This window comes from Lonchura striata, chromosome 4, assembly GCF_050655825.1.
Source record: "Lonchura striata isolate lonStrDom1 chromosome 4, ASM5065582v1, whole genome shotgun sequence".
Taxonomy (NCBI): Eukaryota; Metazoa; Chordata; class Aves; order Passeriformes; family Estrildidae; genus Lonchura; species Lonchura striata.
Window position 1 is genome coordinate 7,894,614 of NC_140706.1, and position 7,505 is coordinate 7,902,118.

A 7,505-nucleotide genomic window follows, 5' to 3' on the forward strand; every position below is an offset into this window, starting at 1 on the left:
TTCTCCTCGGTGCTTTTTTGTTTTTAATCTGCACTGGCACAGTTTCCATAAAGCCACAGCCTTCACGGGGCTGTAATCAGTGCAGTGTGAGTGAAGCACATTGGAAATGAAGCCCAGGATCCTGTTCCTGTCTCTCTTACACCAGGGCATGGGGGTGTATCACCCCTGCCTTTCGGCAGACACTCTCTGAATTTTTCCATTTCCTTCACCACTTATCTAAAGCGGCTCACGGAGATAATTTTCCGTGTCAGCAGCTAATCTGATCTGAGATCATGTTACTAAACTTTCTACACAAATCTGCTCTTTTTTTTCCCACAGCCTTCTTTAATGACCTCAAACCCACTGGCTGTTACCAATGCCTACATCTGAAAGATGCAATTCATTATTGCCCAACATTTTATACCAGGAGTCACAGATCTGCTTCTTTGAGCCTTGTTTTCTGTCCAGGGACAAAATGAAGCTGTGGGCCCTCTTTACCTCCTGGTTACATAAAGGATTAAATCATTATATTTAGCAGACAGAGGCTCCTCTCTGGTGCTGAACACCCCAGGTCTAATCTCATTTAGCATTTGTGTGTTGAAAGAACTTGAATAATTTCAGAACAACTGGTCTTGAGTTAAATTGGTCAAGCTGAAAACAGTGTCAGACCCCTGTTGATTTATTTATTCCCTATGTCAGTAGTCATCTCAGCTCTTGACTCAGCCAAACTAAATACTGCCTGATCTGCACAGCCAAAAAATAGTTACAGAGTGAAAGGATTTTTGCATTCAGATGTTACCTGACCTAATTTACGGTCCCATTTTTTCTTTCTACTTGTTAGACACAAGTGTATTGTTGTTCCCTCAAACCTAGACCTTGTAGATAAATTATCCTTAATCTCATCTGATTTCTTTCTGTGCTGCAGTGCAGACATCCCTTCAGACAGAAAATCCTTCCTGATCTACCAAGGCTTCTCCACTGAGTTCAGTAATTCACATTCCTCTTTATCCACTAGGAACTTGAACTTTCACTTAAATTAATGGCATTATGAAAAGCCCTTGCTTTCTCCAAAATGTTTGTATTAAAAATTATTTTGAAAACATTTAGCACATTTTAGCATATTTTAATGCATTTTTAGGTATTTAGCATATTTTTATGTCTGCCTGAATATTAATGCTAATTAATAATTTAATTTAAATAATTTAAAATGAAAAATAATACTGAAAATTAATACTTGTGGATTTTTTTTAACAGGTAACTTTTTTTTTAACTGTCTGGAAAACATTTATTTTGCTCAATATTTTCTCAAGAATATCTCCTGCTTCACAATTCACATGCAATGTCAAAATGAAGTAAAACCTTTGTTATGAAAACTCCTGAGCTCTGAAGTTTCAGCCAAAGTGCAGGCCACAGTTTTATCATTTCACCTCAAGTCTGCAAATATGATTCTCATTAGGGGGATTTTAACTGTTTGTTGTAGTGTGTAGGTGCCTTGAGATGGGCTGTCCATGGGCTTAACTGGAATAGGTTTTTTTGCATTATTTTGCTACAGTTAATAGTTTGCCTCTGCCATGCCAAAGGGTTTGTTCCACAAAAGAAAACCATAATTTAGCTGTACTCTTATTTCCATGGGAAAACTATATTATATCCTAGTTCTACCATACCTGCTACTGGATTGTATCCTTCTATTCAGAGCAATGTCAGGATTCACAGCCTCAAAGATCACCATTCAAATATGGTGCAATCCTCCAACAAATCCATCCCTTTAAGCTCTGCACCTGTTTTTTCCACTCTGATTTTTCATTTTTGACATAAGGGATCTGGAATCCTGAGCTGTTAATGGTGGCCACCTCTCTTTTAGCAGGATGAGCATCCATCACCTCTGTAAAGGGCTGTTCTGCAGTGTAAAGGAAGCCCAGAACTTCTGCTCACAAACACATTTTTTCACTTCTGCACTGCTTTATGACTCCCAGTGTGTCAGTAATAGGTGATAAATATGTAACACACTGGCTGGATCAGCAGTTATTTCTCCACACTCCAGACCAGGTCTTGCTCTGTCCTGGTTTTGTTTGGCCCTATGAACGTTTGTTTGGTTCTGAGATCTTTCAGCAAACCTGCCTTTTCCTCATGGTCCTGCCATTAAACTCCTGCATGGATTTGTACACAGCATTGCCAGAGAGTTTCTGGCTTAGTGTTGTTGTGCAGAGACATTTTGCCAGTGTAACATGGTAATTCCGGGACAAAAGGCAGTGAAAATGTTATCCTAAGTCCTGTCCTCTCCTTAGGGGCCCTTTGCCTCATAATTAAGGCCATACTTTTTGAAATTTGAAAGATTTTTTGGGACATTTTTCTTTGAGCAAGAGGATGAAAGGTTAAGAAAATCCAAACCCAAATGTTGCATTCACTCAGATTAACAGAAGTAAAGAAAAATCTTCACAAAAAAAACCCCAAAAAACAAAAAACAAATAAAAAACCCCCCACGAAAAACCCAAAATACCCAAAACCCACAACCTTAAACCAAAAACCAAATAAACTATCTTCACCCCTTTTTCTTCATCATGCCCAACCTATTTGACAACTCCTCCTGGGTGTTTAGCACAGAGTCTGCTCTGCTCTGAGCCTCGCTCCTGGTGAGGTCTGTTATTCCACTGGGAAGTTGTTTCTGGTTTTCTGTTATCCCATTGGGAAGTTGTTCCTGGTTTCTGTAGCTGAAGCTGCTTTTCCATTTTTTAATATATGAATATGCAAAGAGAGGCAGACCCAGCTGATTCCTCATGCACTTTCAGGTGGATGAGGTCACTACCACACTAGCTGTCAGCCTTTCTCCAGCCAAACAAATATTTTATTTATTTGTTTATCACAGTGATTGATATTAAAAGCCAGGAGCCTCATACACCTGGGCTGGGAAGAGTGCATATCATGCTTAAATGTGCAGTGAGCTGGAGCAATACTAAAGCACCCTCTAATTCCTACAGCCACCCATAAGGAAGTTTCTCCCCCAAGACTTCTGAGTCCTGCTTAACTCCTCGAAAAGCTGGAGTGTTGCACTTTGCTGGCTTGGTCAGCAAAAGTTCTTGGCTTCCTGCTGACAGACTTGAGCAGGTAAGTCCCCTCCAGATGCTGGGAAGATTGTCAGCTCAGGAATAAAGTAAGGAGGAGTTTTGGGGGAGTTGTTTGTGCCTGGACAGAAAGCAAAACTGCTGCTGGCTCATCACACTGTTTGTTGTAGGATGGAGAATGCCTTTTTTCCTTCTCCAGTGAGAAGAACCCTGGGGTCCCTGTCAGTGCTCCTTCCAGACAGTGGTGCAGGCTGGGCTCACGTACCAACAGGGGAGTCATGCAGCCCTTCATCTGGTTCTGGGTGCCTGGTGACACACAGGCAAAGGGAACAATTGGGAGCCATCTTCATAATTATTTTATAACAACAAAAACCCCATGGTTTAATAGCCTATTAGTGTCTGTATCCACATTCTTTTCCATTTCTACTTACATCTACATCTATCTCTACATCAACATCTACATCTACATCTACATCTACATCTACATCTACATCTACATCTACATCTACATCTACATCATCTACATCTACATCATCTACATCTACATCATCTACATCAACATCAACATCTACACCTACATCTACATCTACATCTACATCTACATCTACATCTACATCTATCTCTACATCAACATCTACATCTACATCTACATCTACATCTACATCTACATCTACATCTACATCTACATCTACATCATCTACATCTACATCATCTACATCAACATCAACATCTACACCTACATCAACATTTACATCTACATCTACCTCTACATCTACATCATCTACATCTACATCTACATCTACATCTACATCTACATATATATCTACATCTACACCTACACCTACATCTACATATACATCTACATCTACATCTACATCTACATCTACATCTACACCTACATCATCTGCATCTACATCTACGCCTACATCCTGCACTTGTACAGACCCATGTCACCCGAGCACTGGTGACCTCATTGGCTCTGTCCACAGCCTGTGTCCTCCCCAGCTGCTGCCTTGATGGCTTTTGGCACTTTCCCTCAAGTTCAGGGAGCAGTCCACCTATTGCATGGCTTGGGGCAGGGAGTGAGAGGGGCAGGACTGCAGCACAGCCCCTGCAGGGCACTGGTTCCACCCTTGCAGGGACAGCAAATTCATAAGCCTGTGTCCTCAGGAGCTAGTGACACATGCAGAAGTTGTGCTTGCTCCCAGTATGAAATTGCTGGAAGAGCTGCATCAGGCCAGAGCACCTCTGACCAAAACAGCAGTTGTTGATTTAGATGAGTCCATGGTGTGGTGGTGCTCTGTGTATGTAAAGTCATTTCTTCTCTGGGATGTGCTACAAAGACCACAGGTTATTGTCTGCTTTGGAAGGCAATTTCTTTATTTGAACTGGAGGCAGCAAAACAGACTGGTTGTTGGCGTTTACAAAAGGCTGTCATGGCTCTGCTATGTCATTTTAAAATAAACACGTTTTAGTCATTAAGTACACACTCTTAAAGCCTTAGTAAGAAGAACATCAGAATTATTAGTCAAGCTTTAATTCATCTGGTATGAGTTACAGCTGAACTAAAGCATGTGGCAAATAAGAGAAGTTGTTTTCCAAGGAAAATTTATCTGTGATAACCTCTAACACAGAAGTAGCCCAAACTCTAAACCATACCCACTCTCTCTACACATTTTGATTTTGCTTCTTGTGTTGGTATTATTTATTATATAGCTTGAGAGAGACCAGGGGATGTAATGGATCTCTCAAGGTTCTTTTGAGGCCTCCATTTCTGTGATTAAACAAGCCTATGAATTGTTATAGACATCATCACACAAAAGAATGTTTTATTAAACACCAGTAAATTGCTACAATAACAAACCAAAGTTGTATTTGTACAATATTTCACAAATCACAGACAGCAAGGAGTATATTTTATATGTGGGCATATTCATTCCTCCACTACCCCCATATCCCTGTGGTTTCTTGTTTCATTTGGGTTGTAGGGTGTGTGAATGGGTCCTGCCTCTCTGAAAGAACACCTTTTCCAAACATGGCTGTTAATTTATAAGTGGTTGGCTGGTAAGCTCCTCTGCTGTGCCCAGCTTTGAACCCACCCATGTAGGCCACAAAGAACTGAGGGGGAGTCAAGGAGAAGTATTGAGTAGATAGTGCATGTGGTGGAATAAATTTAATGCCTCTGAACGTAATGACATTAATTTAATTAAAAATCCACACTGGTCGCTACAATTTATAGGCCAACATGACTAATATTGTTATGCTTATGTAAGCAGAGAAATTAATTAAAACTTTGAAGCTTTCTCGTTGGCATAATGAAAGCTTATTTTACACTGGTGAGAGATTAAGGAAACTTTCTTGGTGGGCTTTTTTACAGAAAGGCAAAGAAACCCTCCCTGCCCCACTTTCACAAGCAGGGAGAGTTTAATTAAAAACAGGAGAGAAATTGGGAAAATGAAAGAAGCAAGAAATAGTTTTGTTAATGCATTAGCTCTGTAGAAATGGCCCAGGAATAGCCAGGGGGATTTTGACACTGGCTCTGTTGGTGTGACAGGGAAATGGGATCATCATTTGTTACAGGAGCTGGGGTGATGGGATGCTGAGGGAGGGGCTGGGACATTGCTGTGGGGGCTGAGCTCCCCGTGGCAGAATTACAAAACACTGTAGGCATTGAATTGAATTGAACAGGATGTTTCCCCTCCTGCTTTCAGGAAAGGGATGCTGCAGTCAGGTCCTTCTGCTCAGAGCTCTCAGCCTTCACTCTTTTCCTTTAGTCCCCATGTCTGCTGTCACCTTTCTGAATAGCATGGAGGTATTATTGGGAGCTAGATAGCCATAGAAGATGTTTTAATAGTCAGAGTGAAATGTTTCTTTTTGGAAAACAAAAAATCCATCTAGTGCTGCTAAAAAAGACACGCTCATTTAATTGTAGTTATAGTTATATATATATATATATATATATTTTTTTTTTTTTTTTTTTTTTGTCTCTAAACCTTTCTGAGGAGGGCAAGTGGAGAGGGAGGTGCTGAGCTCTTCTCCCTGGGATCCAATAAGAGGATGCATGGGAATGGTTCAAAGCTGCACCAGGGGAGGCTCAGACTGAATAATTTCTTTACCAGGATGCTGGTCAAACACTGGAACTGGCTTTCCAGAGAGGTGGTCAATGCCCCAGGCCTGTCAGCAATTGGGGCATTTAGACAATGCCCTTAATAAAGTCATTTAATTTTTGATCAGCCATGAATTGGTCAGTGGGGCTAGATGGTCATTGTATGTCCTTCCCACTCGAAAGTTTCTGTTCTATTCTACCTGCACATCCATGGAGGGCACAGCTGTTGGTGTGGGTTCCTCTGAAGCTGGATTGCTTCATTAAACTGGAGTCACTACAGAGTTATTTGATGTAACATGAAAACTCTGTGAGTGCTCTGACTCATGACAAGGACAGGTCCAGACCTTCCCAGCTGCTTGAGCCAAGAGAGGAGTAAATGGTGAGGGCTTAAGTGTGCCAAGCTGAATACATCTGGAACCTGAGCTCCCACGTGGGGTGGGGAATTACATGAGGGGGTTGATATTATTTGTATGTGAGGCGTGGAAGCAAATTCCAGCAGTAGAACAGCTGAAATCACAAATTTTGTATCTCTGGATATTGCTCAGGACTCTGCTGTAATTCTCCCTTTTGACATAATGATACATAAAACTCAGTAAAAAAATAAAAGAAAATAATTCCCTACACTTCTAACTAGATCAGCAAGGTCAACATAAGTGTACTGTATATTCAAAGAGCAAAAATGGAACTCCTGGAGCTGTTTGTGACAAGCTGTTATCTGAATTTTCCCAATCTTAATGACTTGCTGGAATCCCAGCAGCTAACTGTGCCTTTGCATGGGTGTCCCACATTCCTCTGGAAGGAGAAAGGTCCGTGCTGGCTGGTTCAGTCAAGGCTGTTGAGGAAAGCTCCAACACAGCCAAGAAGATTTCAGGGTCTGCAAGTCCAAAGAGTAAATGGGGGGAAAAATTATTCAGCATTCATTAAAGCATCAAACTCTTTATCAAGCAATGATGTGCCCTGATCTCTTCCCCCTCCACTGGCCAGCCATGCTGCATGCCAGATGTGCTCTCCCTAACATCTGGCTAATAGAAACTACTGCTTTTCCTGAGAACTAGATAAACTTCACATTCAGGTGCTTTTGTGAGCTGTTCTTTGCCCTCAAGCTGCCCTGACAGTGTTAATTCCCCATGATGGCAGGTGACATGAGCCCTTTTTTTAGGTTTTTAGCACAATGTGATCACAGTGTAGCACTCACCATCAGGTCCAAGATCTCATATGCATGTCTTCCTTCAAAATATCAGAACAGTCATCCCAGCTGCCAAAAGAAGCAGAAAACATTAAATCTGGGTAATATTTAGGCTATGGATTTGTCTGCCCAGGCAGAGCTGCATTTCCCTTGCCTGGGCTGCCTTCTGGCTTAC

The 7,505-nt window shown here is 41.3% G+C and overlaps 1 long non-coding RNA gene across 2 annotated transcripts in view; it reads right to left on the bottom strand.

Annotated features, from left to right (window-relative positions):
- Positions 1-3,874: 3,874 nt before the first annotated feature.
- LOC110473271 (uncharacterized) overlaps positions 3,875-7,505 on the bottom strand; it is a 122,766-nt gene continuing 119,135 nt past the window's right edge. For both annotated transcript variants that reach the window (XR_014954653.1, XR_014954654.1), the window contains 2 exons: positions 7,340-7,399; positions 3,875-7,018 (listed from right to left, as the gene is read on the bottom strand). This is a non-coding gene — a long non-coding RNA (uncharacterized LOC110473271). The remainder of the gene's footprint in view (positions 7,019-7,339; positions 7,400-7,505) is intronic.